The sequence below is a fragment of the Salvelinus alpinus genome, chromosome 34 (genome assembly GCF_045679555.1).
Source record: "Salvelinus alpinus chromosome 34, SLU_Salpinus.1, whole genome shotgun sequence".
In the NCBI taxonomy this organism is placed as follows: domain Eukaryota; kingdom Metazoa; phylum Chordata; class Actinopteri; order Salmoniformes; family Salmonidae; genus Salvelinus; species Salvelinus alpinus.
In genome coordinates, this window is record NC_092119.1 from 4,087,389 (window position 1) to 4,114,888 (window position 27,500).

Genomic DNA, 27,500 nt, shown 5'->3' on the forward strand with positions numbered 1-27,500 from the left:
CTAAGGAGTGGCTCCGTAAGAAGTATCTCAAGGTCCTGGAGTGGCCTAGCCAGTCTCCAGACCTGAACCCAATAGAAAATCTTTGGAGGGAGCTGAAAGTCCGTATTGCCCAGCGACAGCCCCGAAACCTGAAGGATCTGGAGAAGGTCTGTATGAAGGAGTGGGCCAAAATCCCTGCTGCAGTGTGTGCAAACCTGGTCAAGAACTACAGGAAACGTATGATCTCTGTAATTGCAAACAAAGGATTCTGTACCAAATATTAAGTTCTGCTTTTCTGATGTATCAAATACTTATGTCATGCAATAAAATGTGAATTAATTACTTAAAAATCATACAATGTGATTTTCGGGATTTTTGTTTTAGATTCCGTCTCTCACAGTTGAAGTGTACCTATGATAAAAATTACAGACCTCTACATGCTTTGTAAGTAGGAAAATCGGCAAAATCGGCAGTGTATCAAATACTTGTTCTCCCCACTGTATGTACACACACACACACACACTCAACACTTACAAACACATAAACGCACACACACACAGAGCAAGGATGTGATGGAAGTCTTCTCTAATTTGATATAATTAACATGAATCCCAACTGTCTCTACAATTACCTCTCTCTTAACAGAACCTGATAATTACCATGACGATAATTGAAAACTGGGTAAATGTTTCAGTGTCTCAGTCCTTCAGGAACCGCCCACCCCCCCACCTCACCCTCACCCCCCCCCCCCCCCCACACACCACCTCTCCTAGTTAAACACTGTCCCCCCCACCTCACCCTCCCTCCTCCTCCCCACACCATCTCTCCTAGTTAAACACTGTCCCCCCCACCTCACCCTCCATCCCCCTCCCCACACCACCTCTCCCCCCACCTCACCATTCATCCCCCTCCCCACACCACCTCTCCCCCCACCTCACCCTCCCCCCTCCCCACACCACCTCTCCCCCCCCACCTCACCCTCCCCCTCCCCTCCCCACACCACCTCTCCCCCCACCTCACCCTCCCCCCTCCCCACACCACCTCTCCCCCCACCTCGCCTGAGGTAGAGTACCTTAAGATAAGCTGTCGACCACACTATCTACCAAGAGAGTTCTCATCTGTATTATTCGTAGCCGTCTATTTAACACCACAAAGCGATGCTGGCACTAAGACCGCTCTCAACCAACTGTATAGCAAGCAAACAAGAACATGCTCATCCAGAAGCGGCGCTCCTACTGGCCGGGGACTTTAGGGGGTGCTGTTAGCACTTTTATTTTTTTGACATTGCCAAATTAAACTGCCTAGTAGTCAATTCTTGCTCGTACAATATTCATATTATTGTTATTATTGGATAGAAAACACTCTCTAGTTTCTATAACCGTTGGAATTATGTCTCTGAGTGGAACAGAACTCTATCTACAGCACTTTTCCTGACAGGGAGTGAGATTTCAGAAATCTTGGCCTCTGGTCCCAGGTCAGTTTTAATGTCCCTGTGAATGCTATGAGGATACAAACACTGCCTACACCTTCCTCTAGATGTCAGTAAGGGGTGACAATTTGAATGGAGTCGATTGCGCAATCAGGGCCTGTATAAAACACCAAAGGCCGGAAGTAGCTTTCCTTTGGACCCTGCGCTCGACGCAAGAAGGACGTCGGACTGGCCTCTTTCCAAGCCTTGGTTTAGCCAGTAATATATCGCCGGTCATGTTTTTACTTGTTATAGGTGTTAAAAACATCATAAGGTAGTTAATTTAAACCGTTTAATAGCAATTTATATCCGTTTAGTGCGATTTTGAGGCATTTATTTGTGACACCCTTCCATGAGCTGGGCACCTTTCCTGTACATACCGAACGTTATTGGCCATTTCGACGGGACAAGAGGACATCTTTCGACCAAAAGACGATTAGACCGGAGAAAGGATACATTGCCCAAGATTCTGATGGAAGAACAGCTCACAGTAAGAACTATTTAGGATGATAAATCGCTGTTCTGTTGAAAAATTTTAAACGCATATATCGCCATTTTGTTTTGTGTAGCTTCGCTTGGCGGACCCGGTATTGCACAGTAAGGATAATTTTAGAAATGTAAGTCAGCGATTGCATTAAGAACTAATTTGTCTTTCGATTCCTGTCAACCCTGTATTTTTTAGTCAAGTTTATGATTAGTTATCGATTAGACTAGATCACTCTCAAAGACGGCGCCCGACATTTTCAGGCCAGTTTTGCTACTATTCTCATTGTATAACCACGTTTTTTTGTGGCTAAATATGCACATTTTCGAACAAACTCTATATGTATGTTGTAATATGATGTTACAGGAGTGTCATCGGAAGAATTCTGAGAAGGTTAGTGAAAAAATTAATATATTTTGGTGATCATAACGTTATCGCTCCCGTTGCCTTGAATTCATGCTGGGGTAACGTTTGCACATGTGGTATGCTAATATAACGATTTATTGTGTTTTCGCTGTAAAACGCTTAGAAAATCTGAAATATTGTCTGAATTCACAAGATCTGTGTCTTTCCATTGCTATGCTTTGTCTATTTTTATGAAATGTTTTATGATGAGTAAATTGGTAATACACGTTGCTCTCTGTATTTATTCTAGTCGAGTTGTGATGGTGGGTGCAATTGTAAACTATGATTTCTACCTGAAATATGCACATTTTTCTAACAAAAACTATCCTATACAATAAATATGTTATCAGACTGTCATCTGATGAGGTTTTTTCTTGGTTAGTGGCTATCAATATCTTTATTTGGCCGAATTGGTGATAGCTACTGGTGGAGAGAAAAAATGGTGGACAAAGAAAAATGGTGTCTTTTGCTAACGTGGTTAGCTAATAGATTTACATATTGTGTCTTCCCTGTAAAACATTTTAAAAATCAGAAATGATTGCTGGATTCACAAGAAGTGGATCTTTCATCTGGTATCTTGGACTTGTGATTGAATGATATTTAGATGCTACTATTTACTTGTGACGCTATGCTAGCTATGCTATTCAGCTTTTTTACTGGTGGGGGGTGGGGGGTGCTCCCGGATCCGGGTTTCTGAGGCGGTAGAAGTTAATGAAGGCAAACTTAAATCAGTTTTACCAAATTTTTACCAGCATGTCACGTGCAAATCCTAGACCACCTTTACTCCACACACAGAGATGCATACAAAGCTCTCCCTCGCCCTCCATTTGACAAATATGACCAACATTCTATCCTCCTGATTCCTGCTTACAAGCAAAAACTAAAGCAGGAAGTACCAGTGACTTGCTCAATACGGAAGTGGTCAGATGACACAGATGCTACACGACAGGACTGTTTTGCCAGTTTAGCATAAACTGGAATATGTTCCGGGATTCATTCAATGGCATTGAGGAATACACCTCAATCATCGGCTTCATCAATAAGTGCATTGATGACGTCATCCCCACAGTGACTGTATGTACGTACATATCCCAATCAGAAGCCATGGATTACAGGCAACATCCGCATCGAGCTCAAGGCTAGCGATGCCTCTTTCAAGAAGCTTATGAGAATTCCCGCTACGCCCTCAGACGAACCATCAAACAGGCAAAGCATCAATAATGGATTAAGATTGAATCCTACAACACCGGCTCTGATGCTCGTCGGATGTGGCAGGGCTCGAAAACTATTTTGAAACCCAGACGCGAGCTGCCCAGTGATGCGACCAGACGAGCTAAATGCCTTTATGCTTGCTCCGAGGCAAGCATAAATCACTGAAGCATGCATGAACAGCTGTTCTGGCTGACTGTGTGATAACGCTCTTGTTAGCCGATGTGGGCAAGACCTTTAAACAGGTCAACATTCACAAAGCCGCTGGGCCAGACGGATTACCAGGACGTGTTCTCAAAGCATGCGCGGACCAACTGTCAAGTGTCTTCACTGACATTTTCAACCTCTCCCTGACCGAGTCTTTAATACCTACATGTTTCAAGCAGACCACCATAGTCCCTGTGCCCGAGGAAGCAAAGGTAACCTGCCTAAATGATTACCGCCCTGTGGCACTCACGTCGGTAGCCATGAAATGTTTTGAAAGGCTCGTCATGGCTCACATCGACAGCATCCTCCCGGACACCCTAGACCCACTCAAATTCGCATACTGCACCAACAGATCCACAAATGATGCAATCTCAAATGCACTCCACAACGCCCTTTCTCACCTGGACAAAAATAACATCTATGTGAGATTACTGTTCATTGACTAAAGCTCAGAGTTCAACACCATAGTGCCCGCGAAGCTCATCACTAAGCTAAGGACTCTGGGACTAAACAGCTACCTCTGCAACTGGATCCTGGACTTCCTGACGGGCCGTCCCCCAGGTGGTAAGAGTAGGCTACAAAACGTCTGCCATACTGATCCTTAACGCTGGGGCCCCTCAGGGGTGTGTACTTAGTCCCCTCCTGTATTCTCTGTTCACCCACGACTGCTTGGCCAAACACAACTCCAACACCATCATTAGGTTTGCTGATGACACAACAGTGGTAGCCCTGATCACCGACAACGATGAGACGGCCTATAGGGAGGAGGTCAGAGACCTGGCAGTGTGGTGCCAGGACAACAACCTCTCCCTCAATGTGAACAAGACAAAGGAGCTGATTGTGGACAGGAAACAGGCCCCCATTAACATCGATTAATAGTGGAGTGTAGTGTAGTGTACTCTCAACAGTAGTGGAGTGGGTCGAGAACTTAAAGTTCTTTGGTGTCCACATCACCAACAAACTATCATGGTCCAAACATACCAAGACAGTCATGTAGAGGGCACAACAAAACCTTTTCCCCCTCAGGAGACTTTGGCATGGGCCCCCAGATCCTCAAAATGTTCTACAGCTGCACCATCGAGAGCATCCTGACCGGTTGCATTACCGCCTGGTATGGCAACTGCACGGCATCTGACCGTAAGGCGCTACAGAGGGTAGTGTGAACGGCCCAGTACATCACTGGGGCCAAGCTTCCTGCCATACAGGACCTATATAATAGGGGGTGTCAGAGGAAAGCCCATAAAATTGTCAGAGACTCCAGTCACCCAAGATATAGATTGCCTGCTCTACTACCGCACGGCAAGAGGTACCGGAGAGCCAAGTCTAGGACCAAAAGGAGCCAGTCAGGGAGTCGAATGAGGAGCTCGACGCAAGATTCCGGAGAGAGGTGCTGGCATTGAGAGCGCTGCAGAGCGGGCGTACTGAGGTGCATGTAATCAGGTGGCACCGGGCATGTAATCAGCCCCACACCCAGACCCTCCCCTATAGGTTCAGGTTTGCGCCCGGGAGTCCGCACCTTTGGGGAAGGGGGGGGGGGGGGTACTGTCACGCTCTGACCTTAGATATCTGTTTTTCTATATATTTTGGTTAGGTCAGGGTGTGACTAGGGTGGGTACTCTAGTTTTTGTATGTCTAGGGTTTTTGTATGTCTATGTTGGCATGATATGGTTCCCAATCAGAGACAGCTGTTTATCGTTGTCTCTGATTGGGGATCATATTTAGGTAGCCATTTTCCTCGTTTGTGTGGTGCGATCTTGTCTATGTATAGTTGCCTTAGTGCACATCAGTAGCTTCATGTTTCATTTGGTTGTTTGTTGTTTTGTTAGGTGAGTTTCAGTTGATTAAAATTATGTGGAACTCTACTCACGCTGCGCTTTGGTCTCATCATTATGACGAACGTGACAGACATAGACAATTCTGTGCTTCCAACTTTCTGGCAGCTCTTTCCTGTTTTAGCATGACAATGCCCCCGTGCACAAAGCGAGGTCCGTACAGAAATTGTTTCTCGAGATCAGTGTGGAAGAACTTGACTGGTCTGCACAGAGTCCTGACCGCAACCCCATCGAACACATCTGGGATGATTTGGAATGCCGACTGCGAGCCAAGGCTTAACCTCTCTTGGGTACGTGAGACGTTAGCGTCCCACCTCCTCAACAGCCAGTGAAACTGCTGGGCGCCAAATTCAAATACAGAAATACTCGTCATAAAAATTCAGAAAACAAAACATATTTTACATAGGTTTAAAGATTAACTTCTTGTGAATCCAATCACGTGTTAGATTTAAAAAATGCTTTACGACGAAAGCATACCTTACGATTATTTGAGAACATAGCCCAGCAGACAAATCATTACAAACAGTAACCAGCCAAGTACACAAGTCAGAAATAGAGATAAAATGAATCCCTTACCTTTGAGGATCTTCATATGGTTGCACTCAGTAGACATTAATTTACTCAATAAATGTTCCTTTTGTTCGATAAAGTCTCTTTATATCCAAAAACCTCAGTTTTGTTCGCGTGTTTTCTTCAGTAATCCACAGACTCAAACGCAGTCAAAACAGGCAGACAAAAAATCCAAATTGTATCCGTAAAGTTCAGAGAAACATGTCAAACGATGTTTATATTCAATCCTCAGGTTGTTTTTAACCTAAATAATCGATAATATTTTAACCGGACAATAACATCGTCAATATAAAAGGTAAACATGAAAGGCACTCTCTCGGTTGGGCGCATGAAAAAGCTTTGTGACATTTTAGGGTCCACTCATTCAGACTGCTCTTACTTCCTCATTTTTCATGATTTAAAGCCTGAAACAATTTCTAAAGACTGTTGACATCTAGTGGAAGGCATAGGAACTGCCAATTTGAGTCCTAAGTCAATGGATACTCTAATGGCATTGAATAGAAAACTACAAAACAAAAACAAAAACGACTTCCCGAATGGATTTCTCTCGGGTTTTCGCCTGCCAAATCAGTTCTGTTATACACAAAGACACTATTTTAACAGTTTTGGAAACTTTAGAGTGTTTTCTATCCACATCTACCAGTTATATGCATATCATATCTTCTGGGCCCGAGAAGCAGGCAGTTTAATTTCGGCATGCTTTTCATCCAAAATTTTGAATGCTGCCCCCTACCCTAGAGAAGTTAATCGCCAAACATAAGTGCCTGACCTCACTAATACTCTTGTGGCTGAATGCAAGTCCCTGCAGCAATGTTCCATCATCTAGTGGAAAGCCTTCCCAGAAGAGTGGAGGCTGTTATAGCAGCAAAGGGGGACCATCTCCATATTAATGCCCATGATTTTGGAATGAGATGTTGGACGAGCAGCTGTCCACATACTTCTGGTCATGTGGTGTAAGTTCTCCCATCCCTGCTACACAGGCCAGGTAGAGGAGAGTACAGTGAGGCTATATGAGGGCATATGCAATGCTTTTAGCTGTAATGGGTATATGAGGGTATTAGCTCTCTGTCTCTCCGTAAGCTCCCCCCCTCACAACACACATATGCACACATGACACACACACACACACACACACACACACACACACACACACACACACACACACACACACACACACACACACACACACACACACACACACACACACACACACACACACACACACACACACACACACACACACACACACACACACACACACACACACACGCACACACACACAAGCACACACACACTCACAAGGCTAATGTAAAGTGCAGAGGAAGGTAGAGTAGAGTGACAGTAGATGACGGTTTCAGCTGTAATGGAACTGAAGGACCTGAAATTGGACTTGATTGAGACACGGAACACATTTTACATTCTCTACATGGATACAATGTATGGTGGGGGGAGAGGGGAAGAGATGAGGGAGAGATGGGGAGAGGGACAGTAAATGGGGAGAGGGAAGAGATGAGAGAGAGAGGGGAAGGGGGGGAGGGGCAGGAAAGGGGAGAGGGAAGAGATGAGGGAGAGACGGAGGTGAAGGAGAGACAGGGGAGGAGGCAAGGGATGAGGGGGAGAGGGGAAGAGGGCAGTGAAGTAGAGAGAGGGGAGAGATGAGGGAGAGAGGGGAAGAGGGAGGAGAAGGAGAGAAAAGGGGAGAGGGGAGTGATGATGGAGAGAGAGGAAGAGGCGGAGAGGGGAGAGATGAGGGAGAGAGGGGACAGATGAGGGAGAGAGGGGAAGAGGGAGGAGAAGGAGAGAAAAGGGGAGTGATGATGGAGAGAGAGGAAGAGGGGGAGAGGGGAGTGATGATGGAGAGAGGGGAAGAGGGGAGAGATGATGGAGAGAGGGGAAGAGGGGAGAGATGATGGAGAGGGGAAGAGGGGAGAGATGATGGAGAGGGGAAGAGGGGAGAGATGATGGAGAGAGGGGGAGAGATGGGAAGAGGGGAGAGATGAGGGAGAGGGGAGAGTTGGGGAAGAGGGGAGAGAAGAGGGGAGAGATGATGAGAGAGGGGAGAGGGGAGAGATGAGGGAGAGGGGAGAGTTGGGGAAGAGGGGAGAGAAGAGGGGAGAGATGATGAGAGAGGGAAGAGGGGAGAGAAGAGGGGAGAGATGATGAGAGAGGGGAGAGGGGAGAGATGATGGAGCGATGGGAAGAAAGAGGAGAAAGAGAGAGAGGGGAGGAGAAAGGGGGAGATAATTGATATGAACTTGTTATAAACACCAGTGTCAACGTCAACAGTGAAGAGGCGACTCTGGGATGCTGGCCTTCTAGGCAGAGTTGCAAAGAAAAAGCCATATTTCAGACTGGCCAATAATAATAAAAGTTTGAGAAGGCCAATAGAACACAGACACTGGACAGAGGAACTCTGCCTAGAAGGCCAGCATCCCGGAGTCGACTCTTCCCTGTTGACGTTGAGACTGGTGTTTTGCGGGTACTATTTAATGAAGCTGCCAGTTGACGAGTTGTGAGGCGTCTGTTTCTCAAACTAGACTCTCTAATGTACTTGTCCTCTTTCTCAGTTGTTTCCCACTCCTCTTTCTATTCTGGTTAGAGACAGTTTGCGTTGTTCTCTGACGGGAGTAGTACACAGCGTTGTACAAGATCTACAGTTTCTTGACAATTTCTCTCATAGAATATACTTCATTTCTCAGAACAAGAATAGACTGACGAGTTTCAGAAGAAAGATCTTTGTTTCTGGCCATTTTGAGCCTGTAATTGAACCCACAAATGCTGATACTCCAGATACTCAACTAGTCTAAAGAAGGCCAGTTTTATTGCTTCTTTAATCAGAACAACAGTTTTCAGCTGTGCTAATATAATTGCAAAAGTGTTTTCTAATGGTCAATTAACTGGAGGGCGCGCAATTCAAATAAATAATCATAAATATTATTGATATTAAACATTTAGGTACATATAAGTGTCTTATATCAGCTGAAAGCTTAAATTATTGTTAATCTAACTGCACTGTCCGATTTACAGTAGCTATTACAGCGAAAACATGCCATGCAATTTTTTGAGGACGGCGTCCCACTTCAAAATATTTTTCCACCGGCACAGGTTTCATACATTCACATATAACGATTAAATATTCACTTACTTTTTTAAAATCTTGCTCTGATTTGTCATCCATAACATGTAGTGTCGTTTTGTTAGATCAAATCCTTCTTTATATCCCAAAAAGTCATTTTAGTTGGCGCCATCAATTTGAGTAATCCACTCGTTCAACTTGCAGAGAAAGGAATCCGAAAATCTACCGCTAAACTTTGTTTCAACAAGTCAAATATGTTTCTATTTACTCCTCAGAAACCCTAAAATGTAATCAAACTATAATATTTCTTTCGGAAAGAAGTATGTTAAAGGAAACCGATTTTAGCAGGTGCGTCCTGTCTTCATGGCGGGCATACACGATTTTCCAAGACTGTGTCCTTCTAATAAAACTGTTATTTCTTATTCGTTTTTGAAGTTACAAGCCTGAAACCTTGAACATAGACTGCTGACACCCTGTGGAAGCCATAGGAATTGCATCCAGGGAGCTAATTTTCAATATGACCTTCTCTTGCATTTCTAAGAGGATGGTCTCTCCCCAAAAAAATTCAGTTTGGTTATTCTTTGGATTTTCTCCTGCCATATTTATTGTGTTATATTCGCATACATTATCTTAACATTTCTACAAACTTCAAAGTGTTTTCTTTCCAACGGTACCAATTATATGCGTATCCTGGCTTCAGGGCCTGAGCTACAGGCAGTTTACTTTGGTTACGGCATTCAGGCAGGAATTGGAGAAAAAAGGGGCCTAGCCCTACGAAGGGACAAAAAATGAGTTTTTCTTTCAAAAACAAGGACATTTCTACGTGACACAATTAAAAATACAGATCAAACTGAATTTATCGAAAATGTCCCAACAGAATGAAACAAAACACGTTTTACATATTTAAAGAACTCTTTTAGATAAATAAATAGGCTACAATAATATCAATGATAAAACAAATAATTATACTTTATTTTTATTTTTATTACGCTTCATAAAATCGCAACCTAACTGAATAACGAGTTACACAGTAGCCTGCATTTGGCCATTTCTGTGATATAAAAAAATATATATTTTGCCATTGTCTTCAATCATGTAAAAGATGTAGCATTGCATGAAATGCATCTTCCCACGGCTCTGCACCAGTCCTGCAGACACGGAGCACCTTATGCACTTGCCTATGGTTAACTAGACCGTGTGCAAACCAAATGTACCTTTACAGACATGTATATGCTTAGCTGCAGTCAAAAGAGCTCATAAAAGTCTGTCAGAATACTTGGTAGAGAACTGTAATTACAGAAACTAGATACCCTCTGAATGTACACATAGTGGTGTATTTGTGTGTATTTTCAGAAACATAGTTATTCCTCAGGAAATGTTATACAAATACCAGAATTTATCCAATATCCTCCAATATTCTATTTTACCAGGGCCCATAGCCTAGTCCCCTAGTCTATTTTACCAGGGCCCATAGCCTAGTCCCCTAGTCTATTTTACCAGGGCCCATAGCCTAGTCCCCTAGTCTATTTTACCAGGGCCCATAGCCTAGTCCCCTATTCTATTTTACCAGGGCCCATAGCCTAGTCCCCTAGTCTATTTTACCAGGGCCCAAAGCCTAGTCCCCTAGTCTATTTTACCAGGGCCCATAGCCTAGTCCCCTAGTCTATTTTACCAGGGCCAATAGCCTAGTCCCCTAGTCTATTTTACCAGGGCCCATAGCCTAGTCCCCTATTCTATTTTACCAGGGCCCATAGCCTAGTCCCCTAGTCTATTTTACCAGGGCCCATAGCCTAGTCCCCTAGTCTATTTTACCAGGGCCAATAGCCTAGTCCCCTAGTCTATTTTACCAGGGCCCATAGCCTAGTCCCCTAGTCTATTTTACCAGGGCCCATAGCCTAGTCCCCTAGTCTATTTTACCAGGGCCCATAGCCTAGTCCCCTAGTCTATTTTACCAGGGCCCATAGCCTAGTCCCCTAGTCTATTTTACCAGGGCCCATAGCCTAGTCCCCTAGTCTATTTTACAGGGCCCATAGCCTAGTCCCCTAGTCTATTTTACCAGGGCCCATAGCCTAGTCCCCTAGTCTATTTTACCAGGGCCAATAGCCTAGTCCCCTAGTCTATTTTACCAGGGCCAATAGCCTAGTCCCCTAGTCTATTTTACCAGGGCCCATAGCCTAGTCCCCTAGTCTATTTTACCAGGGCCCATAGCCTAGTCCCCTAGTCTATTTTACCAGGGCCAATAGCCTAGTCCCCTAGTCTATTTTACCAGGGCCCATAGCCTAGTCCCCTAGTCTATTTTACCAGGGCCAATAGCCTAGTCCCCTAGTCTATTTTATTTTTGTTTATTGTGAAACTTGATATGGTATTTGGGTTGCTATAGCATTTGTTTTGAAGTCGCTCCCATTGTTTCACGAGCAGCGATGGTAATGCCGGCTGTGGGGTAGGTAAATAAAGAAAACTAAGCCATATTTTTCAGAATTGTCTGTCATTATCAATGGATTAATCACTTTTTTGTCAATAAAATGAAGTAAATTTACCACATAAATATGACCAAAATATGTATTTACTTCCATTTTTTTTTTTTTTTTACATTTAATTATACGACAATCAAATAATATAAAAAAATATATAAAAAACAGGACATTATTTAAGGGACATTTTAATATCGTTGTTTTACAGTATTTGCAAATTTACAGTAATTTTGCTGAAATAACAGTCTGTTTTTACCATTAAATATGTCTTATGATGTTTTGATAAGAGTTAAGTTTTGCTGGTCAGAATTATCCCGGTTGGTAATCCACGTACGCAAAATATGACGGCAGAAGGAGGGTTATTTTCTGTGTATAACAAGTATGAATCAGAGCATGTTGAATTCTATAGATGAGGAGAGGTTATTCCTCAGAATAAATTAATAGTAAGTGATTAAAGTGAAACTAGCTCGTAGGCTACTGCCCTGCGTTAAGGTACCACCCACTCACTTGGGAATGCCACAGTGTATGTGTGTGTGTGTGTGTGTGTGTGGGTCACAATGAGCTTATGTCTCAGTCACACTCACTCCAGATGACAGGCAGGCATTAAGCCGTCAGGGAAAGAGAATGAACGGCCTTACAAGAACATAAACAGTGATTTTCAGCCTCACTTCGGCAAGACACACACACACACACACACACACACACACACACACACACACACACACACACACACACACACACACACACACACACACACACACACACACACACACACACACACACACACACACACACACACACACACACACACACTTACATACGTCAGAGTTGAGCAGGTCACTTCTCCATCTTCTGAGCAGTAAGAGATGATGAGATAATTGGAGGATAGATCTTTCACTGCTAAATTACAGGATTGAGTTAAATAACAGGATAAGAAAGGTACACACACACACATACACACACACACACACATTAATGTAAGTTATCAGTTCTTGACAAAAGGAAATAAAGCAAGTGAAATTACACACAGCCATGCAATTACCCCTCGCTCCATACACGTTATCTTCAACTTCAACTGTGTGTGTGTGTGTGTGTGTGTGTGTGTGTGTGTGTGTGTGTGTGTGTGTGTGTGTGTGTGTGTGTGTGTGTGTGTGTGTGTGTGTGTGTGTGTGTGTGTGTGTGTGTGTGTGTGTGTGTGTGTGCGTGCGCGTGCGTGTGTGTGCGTGTGTGTGTGCAAAAAGACTGAATTATAAGAAACTATGTAGGTTTCCTGATCTCACAGAAACACCGTCTCTCCTCTGGCATTGAGTGACTGAATGAGTGGGTTTTAAAGACCACAATCAGTATTTTCCATTTTATTTTTTAAATCATCACTTTATGTAAAAAAATTATAAAAATCACTGTGTGTGTTTATTTTCTTAATATACAGTGCATTCGGAAAGTATTCAGACGCTTTAACTTTTTACACATTTTGTTACGTTACAGCCTTATTCTAAAATTGATTAAATTGTTTTTGTCCCTCATCAATCTACACACAATACTCCATAATGACAAAGCAAAAACAGGTCTGAGAGAGTCTTTAGCCTGGTTCCTCTCTAGGTTTCTTCCTAGGTTCTGGCCTTTCTAGGGAGTTTTTCCTAGCCACCGTGCTTCTACACCTGCATTGCTTGCTGTTTGGGGTTTTAGGCTGGGTTTCTGTACAGCACTTTGAGATATCAGCTGATGTAAAAAGGGCTATATAAATACATTTTATTTTATTTTATTTGAATTAGGTGCATTTTGGCAAACTCCAAGCGTGCTGTCGTGTGCCTTTTACTGAGGAGTGGCTTCCGTCTGCGCAGCCAGCTCTAGGAAGAGTCATGGTGGTTCCAAACTTCTCCCATTTAAGAGTGGAACTGTGTCCATGGGGACCATTGGTAGCCTAACTATGAGGAAAGGAATGTCAACATGACAGTGTAGGAGGATACATGCAAAACAAAGATGACCTGTCAGTGTTCTATTATTAAAATCAGATAAGATTGTGATGTCACAATCTGGGCACAAAATTCCATCCCACTTGAACCAGCAGAAATTTCCAGGATTTTTTTCCACAAAAATTACATTATCATAATTTTAACAATTTTAGTTTTTTATTTCGACCTCATTGTGTAGAAATATAATTTCAAAAAACCAGGCTGGTCACTAGAAACAACACTTTCCCGATTTTCAATGTTTTGAATTAGGTCCGGAGGGCGTCGATATATTATGTCGTCCCTGGCGCTCACCCAAAGAAAACGACGGCACAACACTGGAGACAGAGAGATAGAGACAGAACGCTCTGCTTAGACCACTGCGTCATAGCAGTTCACAATTGTCTAGCAAGCAGGGAGAGTACTTGATGATACTTGATGATACTACATGGAAACAACACATTTTACATTTTTGTTTTATGCAATCTGAGGTGCAGTTAACTCTAATGAATTTATCCTCCTCCGCAGCAGAGGTAACTCTGGGTCTTCCTTTCCTGTGGCGGTCCTCATGAGAGCCAGTTTCATCATAGCGCTTGATGGTTTTTGCGACTGCACTTGAAGAAACTTTCAAAGTTCTTGAAATTTTCCGTATTGACTAACCTTCATGTCTTATTAAAGTGATGATGGTCTGTCATTTCTCGTTGCTTATTTGAGCTGTTCTTGCCATAATACGGTCTTTTACCAAATAGGGCTATCTTCGGTATACCACCCCTACCTTGTCACAACACTGATATGCTCAAATGCATTAAAAAGGAAATAAATTACACAAAGCACACCTGTTAATTGAAATGCATTCCAGGTGACTACCTCATGGAGCTGGTTGAGAGAATACCAAAGTGTGCAAAGCTGTCATCAAGTTAAAGGATCTCAAGTGTTTAACACTTTTTTGGTTACTACATGATTCCATATGTGTTATTTCATAGTTTTGATGTCTTCACTATTATTCTACAATGTAGAAAATAGTCAAAAATAAAGAAAAACCCCTTGAATGAGTAGTTGTTCTGAAACGTTTGACTGGTACTGTACATGTACACTTTAACAGGATGGTTTATTGCGTGGCTGTGAGAAAAGTGTTCTTTGTTGCTCTTATTGTACCATTCAAACATGACAGAAGTAGTACACACGAACACTCTGTACACAGAAGAATATATGTGCGGCAGTGACTCTTCATTTTTCTAATAAAGATTGGGATACAATTTTGAAGTAGAAGCAATTAAAATGAACTCCACGTTTTTTTTTTGTATGTAGGACAATACGAGGCTTAGTGAAATGAACAGTTTTTTTTGTGTGTAAGACAATGAGGCTTACTGAAATTCTGTTTTCTTGTAAAGCAACCTCCTATAGATTAAGGCAGCATATCTGTGTGTGTGTGTGTGTGTGTGTGTGTGTGTGTGTGTGTGTGTGTGTGTGTGTGTGTGTGTGTGTGTGTGTGTGTGTGTGTGTGTGTGTGTGTGTGTGTGTGTGTGTGTGTGTGTGTGTGTGTGTGTGTGTGTGTGTGTGTGTGTGTGTGTGTGTGTGTGTGTGTGTGTGTGTGTGTGTGTGTGTGTGTGTGTGTGTGTGTGTGTGTGTGTGCGTGTGTGTGCGTGTGTGTGTGTGTGTGTGTGTGTGTGCGTGTGAAAGGGAATGTACTCAAAGTAGTGCGGTGGTGTGAAAATGTTCTACATCTAGAGACAAGTTGTACACGGCAACCTTTATGCTTCCCTTAAATTAGAGGCATTATTTTCATGATCTTGTTCAGTGTTTCTCTAACTACAAAATCAACATCTACAGTGGGGAGAACAAGTATTTGATACACTGCCGATTTTGCAGGTTTTCCTACTTACAAAGCATGTAGAGGTCTGTCATTTTTATCATAGGTACACTTCAACTGTGAGAGACGGAATCTAAAACAAAAATCCAGAAAATCACATTGTATGATTTTTAAGTAATTCATTTGCATTTTATTGCATGACATAAGTATTTGATACATCAGAAAAGCAGAACTTAATATTTGGTACAGAAACCTTTGTTTGCAATTACAGAGATCATACGTTTCCTGTAGTTCTTGACCAAGTTTGCACACACTATAGCAGGGATTTTGGCCCACTCCTCCATACAGACCTTCTCCAGATCCTTCAGGTTTCGGGGCTGTCGCTGGGCAATACGGACTTTCAGCTCCCTCCAAAGATTTTCTATTGGGTTCAGGTCTAGAGACTGGCTAGGCCACTCCAGGACCTTGAGATGCTTCTTACGGAGCCACTCCTTAGTTTCCCTGGCTGTGTGTTTCGGGTCGTTGTCATGCTGGAAAACCCAGCCACGACCCATCTTCAATGCTCTTACTGAGGGAAGGAGGTTGTTGGCCAAGATCTCGCGATACATGGCCCCATCCATCCTCCCCTCAATACGGTGCAGTCGTCCTGTCCCCTTTGCAGAAAAGCATCCCCAAAGAATGATGTTTCCACCTCCATGCTTCACGGTTGGGATGGTGTTCTTGGGGTTGTACTCATCCTTCTTCCTCCTCCAAACACGGCGAGTGGAGTTTAGACCAAAAAGCTATATTTTTGTCTCATCAGACCACATGACCTTCTCCCATTCCTCCTCTGGATCATCCAGATGGTCATTGGCAAACTTCAGACGGGCCTGGACATGCGCTGGCTTGAGCAGGGGGACCTTGCGTGCGCTGCAGGATTTTAATCCATGACGGCGTAGTGTGTTACTAATGGTTCTTTGAGACTGTGGTCCCAGCTCTCTTCAGGTCATTGACCAGGTCCTGCCGTGTAGTTCTGGGCTGATCCCTCACCTTCCTCATGATCATTGATGCCCCACGAGGTGAGATCTTGCATGGAGCCCCAGACCGAGGGTGATTGACCGTCATCTTGAACTTCTTCCATTTTCTAATAATTGCGCCAACAGTTGTTGCCTTCTCACCAAGCTGCTTGCCTATTGTCCTGTAGCCCATCCCAGCCTTGTGCAAGTCTACAATTTTATCCCTGATGTCCTTACACAGCTCTCTGGTCTTGGCCATTGTGGAGAGGTTTGAGTCTGTTTGATTGAGTGTGTGGACAGGTGTCTTTTATACAGGTAACGAGTTCAAACAGGTGCCGTTAATACAGGTAATGAGTGGAGAACAGGAGGGCTTCTTAAAGAAAAGCTAACAGGTCTGTGAGAGCTGGAATTCTTACTGGTTGGTAGGTGATCAAATACTTATGTCATGCAATAAAATGCAAATTAATTACTTAAAAATCATACAATGTGATTATCTGGATTTTTGTTTTAGATTCCGTCTCTCACAGTTGAAGTGTACCTATGATAAAAATGACAGACCTCTACATGCTTTGTAAGTAGGAAAACCTGCAAAATCGACAGTGTATCAAATACTTGTTCTCCCCACTGTATCTCCATATAAATAAGTTTGTTTAGGGCATTTTTTACACATAGCCATACACTATTAATACGCCCGTCTGACAGAAAGAGAACGGACCATTTTAGCTTCGTGATCAGTGAAGCTTGCCCTCTGTACAGCCACTGCCCTCCTCCCTCCTCATATCCCACCATCTGGGAACACAGCCCTATCTGTTTTTAACTGAGGCTACTCAGCGCTATGTGAAGGTAATTTAAAGATATCTGAAATTGAAGTGAGATAGAGAGAGAGCGAGAGAGACAGACAGAGAGAGAGAGGAGAGAGATGGAGAGACATCTTAAAAAGCTTTCAGATAGAGCAAAATGTAGAAATCATACACAGAACCAAGGACAACTGACACAAAAATATACATTTGGTGTGTGTGTGTGTGTGTGTGTGTGTGTGTGTGTGTGTGTGTGTGTGTGTGTGTGTGTGTGTGTGTGTGTGTGTGTGTGTGTGTGTGTGTGTGTGTGTGTGTGTGTGTGTGTGTGTGTGTGTGTGTGTGTGTGTGTGTGTGTGTGTGTGTGTGTGTGTGCGTGTGTGTGTGTGACTTTGAGACACAGTCCTTGGCATGTGGCGGTAGCTCCATTATCTCTCTGTCTTCCTCTGCTCAGCCTACTCTGCCTCGGGCATCTCTCTCCTTTAAAGAGCTGTCCAACGAACAGAGACACACACACACACACCCTCTCACCATGCTCCACTGGGGCTGTACGGTTTGGCATGGAGAAGCTGGCTAACAGCTTGCAGGACTAAGGTGACATTTATCGGTATGCAGTGTGTGTGTGTGTGTGTGTGTGTGTGTGTGTGTGTGTGTGTGTGTGTGTGTGTGTGTGTGTGTGTGTGTGTGTGTGTGTGTGTGTGTGTGTGTGTGTGTGTGTGTGTGTGTGTGTGTGTGTGTGTGTGTGTGTGTGTGTGTGTGTGCTTCTCAGAGCTGGGCACCTTTTGACTTTGCTTGGAGTTAAACAGCTGCTAGCAGCCTTAGTTATGAAGAAGGAGGTCTAGAACAGTCAGAAAACAGGACCCATTAGTTATGAAGAAGGAGGTCTAGAACAGTCAGAAAACAGGACCCATTAGTTATGAAGAAGGAGGTCTAGAACAGTCAGAAAACAGGACTCATTAGTTATGAAGAAGGAGGTCTAGAACAGTCAGAAAACAGGACCCATTAGTTATGAAGGAGGTCTAGAAAAGTCAGAAAACAGGAACCATTAGTTATGAAGAAGGAGGTCTAGAACAGTCAGAAAACAGGACCCATTAGTTATGAAGAAGGAGGTCTAGAACACTCGGAAAACAGGACCCATTAGTTATGAAGAAGGAGGTCTAGAACAGTCAGAAAACAGGACCCATTAGTTATGAAGAAGGAGGTCTAGAACAGTCAGAAAACAGGACCCATTAGTTATGAAGAAGGAGGTCTAGAACAGTCAGAAAACAGGACCCATTAGTTATGAAGAAGGAGGTCTAGAACACTCGGAAAACAGGACCCATTAGTTATGAAGAAGGAGGTCTAGAACACTCGGAAAACAGGACCCATTAGTTATGAAGAAGGAGGTCTAGAATAGTCAGAAAACAGGACCCATTAGTTATGAAGAGGGAGGTCTAGAACAGTCAGAAAACAGGACCCATTAGTTATGAAGAAGGAGGTCTAGAACAGTCAGAAAACAGGACCCATTAGTTATGAAGAAGGAGGTCTAGAACACAGAAAACAGGACCCATTAGTTATGAAGGAGGTCTAGAAAAGTCAGAAAACAGGAACCATTAGTTATGAAGAAGGAGGTCTAGAACAGTCAGAAAACAGGACCCATTAGTTATGAAGAAGGAGGTCTAGAACACTCAGAAAACAGGACCCAATTGTTTTGAAGAAGGAGGTCTAGAACACTCAGAAAACAGGACCCATTAGTTATGAAGAAGGAGGTCTAGAACAGTTAGAAAACAGGACCCATTAGTTATGAAGAAGGAGGTCTAGAACAGTCAGAAAACAGGACCCATTAGTTATGAAGAAGGAGGTCTAGAACACTCAGAAAACAGGACCCATTAGTTATGAAGAAGGAGGTCTAGAACAGTCAGAAAACAGGACCCATTAGTTATGAAGAAGGAGGTCTAGAACAGTCAGAAAACAGGACCCATTAGTTATGAAGAAGGAGGTCTAGAACACTCGGAAAACAGGACCCATTAGTTATGAAGAAGGAGGTCTAGAACAGTTAGAAAACAGGACCCATTAGTTATGAAGAAGGAGGTCTAGAACAGTCAGAAAACAGGACCCATTAGTTATGAAGAAGGAGGTCTAGAACAGTCAGAAAACAGGACCCATTAGTTATGAAGAAGGAGGTCTAGAACACTCGGAAAACAGGACCCATTAGTTATGAAGAAGGAGGTCTAGAACAGTCAGAAAACAGGACCCATTAGTTATGAAGAAGGAGGTCTAGAACACTCGGAAAACAGGACCCATTAGTTATGAAGAAGGAGGTCTAGAACAGTCAGAAAACAGGACCCATTAGTTATGAAGAGGGAGGTCTAGAACAGTCAGAAAACAGGACCCATTAGTTATGAAGAAGGAGGTGTAGAACAGTCAGAAAACAGGACCCATTAGTTATGAAGAAGGAGGTCTAGAACACATTAACGACGATGCTAGACTCACAGCCAGAAGCAGGACTAAAGCACAGTGTGTTGTTTTGACTCGCCCAGAAGAAGCACCATATATATATTTTTTTAAACATTTGAGTAATTTAGCAGACGCTCTTACACAGTGTGATGTACATCCTTTACATATGCTGGTCTATCGTGGAAATTTAATCCACAACCCCGGCGTTGTAAGCTCTATGCTCTACCAACCCAACCGCACAGGATTTGTTTCTGTCAAGCATAAATTGTTAATTTCTAAAGACAGTTAACATTTGTCACCTTGTTTCAGGAAACTAGGTGTGTGTCGTGCATCACTAATTCACAGGAGCGCCATTTGAAAGTAAACTTGTGTTTTTTGGCCGAAATGCCTTCTGGAACATGTGAACGTACTTACATGTGCCTTAATAACAAATTTATATGCAATCTGTAAATACGAATAAATCTGTTAAATTACGAGCCTAATTGGTTTAGCCACGGGAAAAGCCAGCAACTTTCCCGCTAGCCATGATTGGCTGGGATAATGAGTGGGCTGGACATGCAGAGAAACGAGTTGGGATTGGTCTGCCATGTAGCTCGCTTCTGTCTATAACATGAGCTGGTCAGTATGTGTAGGTACTCCTTTCTAACACAGATTTTATTTTTTTAAAGATTTCACAAAAGTAGAATTGCATAAGTGTTGCTTTCCACTTTCCAAACTAATCGACCAATATTCCTACATAGGACACCGCTAGAGTAACTGATCAATAGCGACAATTGATAACCATTGAAACAATAAAAAAAGGTACAATTAAGAAAAGTGCCGCATCGGAAGCGTCTGTACCTTTTCACAGTAGAATTCTGCTCCGGCATAGAATGTTCGGTATTGTTTCCCTGACAACAATAAACGTGGCTGATTGGTGTGCTCGTGTTGTTTTTCTGCAGTTTTTTTTATGGTAAGGTAGATAGATGTGTTTTCATTCCACTTAGTATATTGGTAAGTCATTGTATTTAACGAACGTCAAAGTCCTTTTCTTAGGAGTGAGCGGTCTGCACTGGCAGCAAGCAGCTCGAAAATCATTTGATTGACAGTTCTGGTTGCCTAGTGATGGACGTTAGCCTCGGAAGCTGTATTCCCGACAAGTTAAATGCCCATTCAGTGGCGCTTCAAAACTATCTCCAGAGAAGGTTTCGTGGCGGCATTTAAAAAGCCGTAGTGTACCCTTTCAGACAAACAAACATGCTGTAACTGAGGTGCTTTCAAGGCTCCACATTTTATACACCCATATGAACGAATTTATTTAGTCCTAGGCTACAATATTCTGCCCATATGAACAACACTTATTTTGGGGCCATAATAGTATTTGTAGCCATACGTTATTTAATTAAAAGCTGTAAACTTACACATTTAACAACATTACTCATGAACACAATCACGCAATAGGCTACAGCTGGCTTCACAGCTTCCCCGGCGCTTCACAGCTTCCCTGGGAAACTCGATGTGAGGCGGACGAAAGAGTAACGGAGAAGGAGAAGGTAAAATATTACTTGTAGTTGGGTAATGGAGACATCACGTCAGGTCCCAAACACAGGGTTGGTGTTAATAATGGAGACATCACGTCAGGTCCCAAACACAGGGTTGGTGTTAATAATGGAGACATCACGTCAGGTCCCAAACACAGGGTTGGTGTTAATACTGGAGACATCACGTCATGTCCCAAACACAGGGATGGTGTTAATAATGGAGACATCACGTCAGGTCCCAAACACAGGGATGGTGTTAATAATGGAGACATCACGTCAGGTCCCAAACACAGGGATGGTGTTAATAATGGAGACATCACGTCAGGTCCCAAACACAGGGTTGGTGTTAATAATGGAGACATCACGTCAGGTCCCAAACACAGGGTTGGTGTTAATACTAATTTATGGTCACTCAATTCAGGAAGTGATTGGAAGTTAAAGTTCCAAATTGGAATTACATTTTGAAATAAATAGTTTCTCTTTTTCAGTTTATTGAGAAATCATTGAAAATAGATTCAATAATAAAATAGATTCCATTCTTTCAATGATTGAATTGGAATTGGAATTTACATCCTGAATTGAAACTTCAATTGGAATTGACCCCAACCCTGCAGGGCAGGTAATGTCACCACACAATTGCTACCAGCAGACAGCTGTAGTTACATTTGACATTTTAGTCCAGAACAACTTACTGTTAGTGCATTCATCTTAACATGGCCAAACGTATGTGGACACCCCTTCAAATTAGTTGATTCAGCTATTTCAGCCACACCCGTTGCTGAAAAGTGTATAAAATCGAGTACACGGCCATGCAATCTCCATAGACAAACATTAGCAGTAGAATGGCCTTACTGAAGAGCTCCGTGACTTTCAACGTGGCAACGTCATAGGATCCCACTTTTCCAACAAGTCAGTTTGTCACATTTTTGCCCTGCTAGAGCTGCCCCGGTCAACTGTAAGTGCTGTTATTGTGAAGTGGAAATGTCTAGGAGCAACAACGGCTCAGCCACGAAGTGGTAGGCCACACAAGCTCACAGAACGGGATCACCGAGTGCTAAAATCCGTCTGTCCTTGGTTGCAACACTCACTACCGAGTTCCAAACTCCCTCTGGAAGCAACGTCAGCACAATAACTGTTCGTTGGGAACATGAAATAGGTTTCCATGGCCAAGCAGCCGCACACAAGCCTAAGATCGCCATGCGCAATGCCAAGCGTTGGCTGGAGTGGTGTAAAGCTCTCAGCCATTGGATTCTGGAACAGTTGGAACCCATTCTCCAGAGCGGTGAATCACGCTCCACCATCTGGTAGTCCGACGAACAAATCTGGATAGGGCGGATGCCAAGAGAACGCTACCTGCCCGAATGCATAGTGCCAACTGTAAAGTTTGGTGGATGAGGAATAATGGTCTGAGCCTGTTTTTCATGGTTCAGGCTCCTTAGTTCCAGTGACGGGAAATCTTAATGCTGCAACATACAATGACATTCTAGATGACTCTATGCTTCCAACTTTGTGGCACCAGTTTGGGGAAGGCCCTTTCCTGTTTCAGCATGACAATGGCCCCATGCACAAAGCAAGGTCCATACAGAATGGTTTGTCGAGATCGGTGTGGAAGAACTTGACTAGCCTGCACAGAGCCTTGACCTTAACCCCATCGAAAACATTTTTGATGACTGTGCGCCAGGCCTAATCGCCCAACATAAGTGCCCGACCTCACTAATGTTCTATTGACTGAATGTTAGCAAGTCCCCACAGCAATGTTCCAACATCTAGCGGAAAGCCTTCCCAGAAGAGTGGAGGCTGATAAGGCAGAAAAGGGGCGACCAAATCCATATTAATGCCCATGATTTTGGAATGAGATGTTCAACTTTTGGCCATCTAGTGTAGCTAGGTGAGACAACTATATATCACAGTCGTAGTAAGAACCTTTTTCTTCAATAAGAAGTTGTCAGCAAATTCAGCTGCTAGTATGAAAAGGCAAGCTCTTATATGGGGGGGAGGGGGAATAAAACGGAGATGTCTTATTAAAGATACTCTTTGAAGAGGTAGAGTTTCAGACGTTTTCGCAAGATGGGTAGGGCCTCTGCTGTCATAGCGACAGAGGCGATTTAATTAAATAATATGTACATACGCTGTTCAGTTCACACTACATTCTTTCCTTACCTTTCATTGCGGCTGGCAACGCGACATTCTCGTTAGATATCACAGTAGCCACTAGCCAGTAAGGATAGCTAGCTTCAAACTATTCAACAATGCGAGCAACTTTTCTTCTAAAACACATATTTACACTTTTCAATAAGTGCAACAATTCACAAGCACGTGTAGACAATTAAAAGGTTTATTTTCTTGTCCATAAATTAAAAAATTAGCTGACAATACACAGCTAGCTAATGCTAGCTTGCTAAATAACGTCACGCTACATTAAGTAACGTTAGCATATTAAAAAAGGAATGTTTAACCCTCGAATATAAAGTACAGTATTGTTATCATACAGTGTCATTCACGTTATAATATAGGTTACACAGCTAGGTAACATTATCTAGCAAGCTAAACTAAATTATTATTGTTTTAACTAAACTTTTCGGTCAAAGTGTTACCTGAATTTAAATATTTTAGCTTAGCTCCAATTTAAAACAATGTGTTTGCTCAACTTGTCTCATATGTTCATTCAACTAGAAATTATGATTTGAAAAAGGCTGTGGAACTAGTTACTAAATAATTGTATGTTGAAGCCACTAACACAAAATTCTTCATTAGACACGTCAAACTAAAATGTACTTCTCCCTCCAGTACGACAGCCACATCCACAGTTGACCTTGGGCCTTCAGGATCCTCCACCATCTCCAGGACACCCTTCTGGCCTCCCCACAGTATCATCTCTCTGGTTTTGAGCACAACAGAGAAATATCAATACATCTTTCAAGTAACAAGTGACACAGCAGAACTTGTCACTGTTTTTCAAAATGTCCGTTTACCTGACTTCACTATTGACGTATGTTCCTGAAAATAAAGGACCTCTGATTGCCACCGACCTCCAAAACGTGGCTATGTTCCCCCCCCCCCAAAAAAAAAACAGTGGTTAGAATTCGAGACTCAAATATTTGTGCAACACTTGACAAACAAGTTACACCATAGGCATTCCATCTCCTCTCCTCGGCTCTAGAACAGGGCTTCCATCTCCTCTCCAAGGCTCTAGAACAGGGCTTCCATCTCCTCTCCAAAGCTCTAGAACAGGGCTTCCATCTCCTCTCCTCGGCTCTAGAACAGGGCTTCCATCTCCTCTCCAAGGCTCTAGAACAGGGCTTCCATCTCCTCTCCAAGGCTCTAGAATAGGGCTTCCATCTCCTCTCCAAGGCTCTAGAACAGGGCTTCCATCTCCTCTCCAAGGCTCTAGAACAGGCTCCAAGGCTCACTTCCAGAGCCCTCACCTCCTCCCTGTAGACTGTCTCATCATTGTTGGTAATCACGCCTATTACTGTAGTGTCATCTGCAAACTTGATGATTGAGTTGGAGGCGTGCGTGGCCATGCAGTCATGGGTGAACAGGGAGCACAGGAAGGGGCTGAGCATGCACCCTTGTGGGGCCCCAGTGTTGAGGATCAGCGAAGTGGAGGTGTTGTTTCCTACCTTCACGACCTGGGTCGATAACTCAAAGCTCATCATTAAGCTCGAGGCCCTGGATCTGAACCTCGCCCTTTGCAACTGGGTCCTGGACTTCCTGATGGGCCGCCCGCAGGCGGTGAAGGGTAGGCAACAACACGTCTGCCACGCTGTTCCTCATCATGGGGTCCCCTCAAGGGTATCTTCTCATTCCTCTCCTGAACTCCCTGTTCACCAATGACTGCACGGCCAGGCACGACTCCAACACCATCATTAAGTTTTCCGACGACACAACAGTGGTAGGCCTGATCACCAACAACGATGAGACAGCCTGTAGAGAGGAGGTCAGTGACCTGGCAGTGTGGTGCCAGGATAACAACCTCTCCCTCAACGTGATCAAGACAAAGGAGATGATTTTGGACTACAGGAAAAGGAGGGCCGAGCACGCCCCCATTCTCATCGACGGGGCTGTAGTGGAGCAGGTTGAGAGCTTCAAGTTCCTTGGTGTCCACATCACCAACGAACTGTCATGGTCTAAACACACCAAGACAGTCGTGAAGAGGGCACGACAAAGCCTATTCCCCCTCAGGAGACTGAAAAGATTTGGCATTGGTCCTCAGATCCTCAAAAAGTTCTACAGCTGCACCATCGAGAGCATCCTGACTGGTTGCATCACTGCCTGGTGTGGCAACTGCTCGGCCTCCGACCACAAGGCACTACAGAGGGTAGTACGTACGGCCCAGTACATCACTGGGGCCAAGCTTCCTGTCATCCAGGACCTCTATACCAGGCGGTGTCTGAGGAAGGCCCTAAAGATTGCCAAAGACTCCAGCCACCCTAGTCATGCTACCGCAAGGCAAGCGGTACCGAAGCACCAAGTCTAGGTCCAAAAGACTTCTAAACAGCTTCTACCCTCAAGCCATAAGACCCCTGAACAGCTAAATGGCTACCGGACTATTTGCATTGAACCCCCCCCTTTTACGCTGCTGCTACTCTCTCTCTGTTTATTATCTATTCATAGTCACCTTTCCTCTACCTACATGTACATATTACCTCAGTTACGTCGACTAACCGGTGCTCCCGCACATTGACTCTGTACCGGAACCAACTGTATATAGCCTCATTACAATTATTTTGTTGTTGCTCTTAAATTATTTTTGTTTTAATTTATTTTATTTTATTGTTTACATCAGTTTATTTATGAAATGCTTTCTTAACACTTATTTTTCATAAAACTGCATTGTTGGTAAGTAAGCATTTCACTGTAAGGTTGGACAAATACAATTTGATTTGATTTATACACACTTTAGTTGGCTTTAGCTAGCCCAGATAAGTTCCCAATCTCCCAACCTCTTAACTAGCTACAAAGAAGCCAATTAGGCTATTAATCAAGTTAGAGTAGCTAGCTTGTCAATCTTAGCTGGCATGCCTGCTGGCAAGGTTGGTTGACTTTAGAAAAGCAATCAATTACTAAATGTACTCATTAAGACTCACATTCCATTCATTTTTTTTTATGCAGATTTTTCGCAGAAAGGCAGAGCATATTTAGTTAATTTAAAATAAAGAACCACTAGTTAGGAGGACAGACAGCTCAAGAGGAATGCTTAGCTCTCCTTAAAAATAGACCAGTTTTTTTAAAAACATAGAATTAAGCATAATGATTACGGCTCCACATTGCAGGATAAAGCTGTTTCCGGTGTATGAAAAATGCACAACTTACGGACGGGTGGCCTAGCCCCCCTACGGACCACTCCCCAGTCATCCTCACGTACTTTGTGCCCCATCAGATTTATATGGTGCATGACGTCCCTGTGTGTGTGTGTGTGTGTGTGTGTGTGTGTGTGTGTGTGTGTGTGTGTGTGTGTGTGTGTGTGTGTGTGTGTGTGTGTGTGTGTGTGTGTGTGTGTGTGTGTGTTGTGTGTGTGTGTGTGTGTGTGTGTGTGTGTGTGTGTGTGTGTGTGTGTGTGTGTGTGTGTGTGTGTGTGTGTGTGTGTGTGTGTGTGTGTGTGTGTGTGTGTGTGTGTGTGTGTGTGTGTGTGTGTGTGTTTGTGTGTGTGTGTGTGTGTGTGTGTGTGTGTGTGTGTGTGTGTGTGTGTGTGTGTGTGTGTGTGTGTGTTCCCTAAAACACACTGCAGTGTAGCACTGTGATGTTTCAATCTACCCTGCGGCTCTGCCTCTCACGCTCCTCTCTCCCTTTTCTTTATCACTCACTCTTCATCTTTCTCTCCATCCATCTTCTATGTTTTCTTCCTCTCTTTTCAGTGTCTTCGTTCTTTGGTTGAAAGAAGGATTGAGGTTTTCTAAGGAACTTGAGGCCTCATTATTATTACTGTAATTGGACTACAAGATTCTTAAAAAATTATGTTAATTTCAGTTTACACATAGAAATACGTTTTCAAGAAACTGGAAATTGCAATCCAGGTGACTACCTCATGAAGCTGGTTGAGAGAATGCCAAGAGTGTGTAAAGATATCATCAAGGCAAAAGTTGGTTATTTTAAGAATCTCAAATCTCAAATATATTTTGATTTGTTTAACGCTTTTTTTGGTTACTACATGATTCCATATGTGTTATTTCATAGTTTTGATGTCTTCACTAATGTTTTACAATGTAGAAAATAGTAAAACAATTCAAATCAAAAACTTGAATGAGTAGGTGTTCTAAAACTTTTGACCGGTAGTGTGCGTTCAATACTCTGT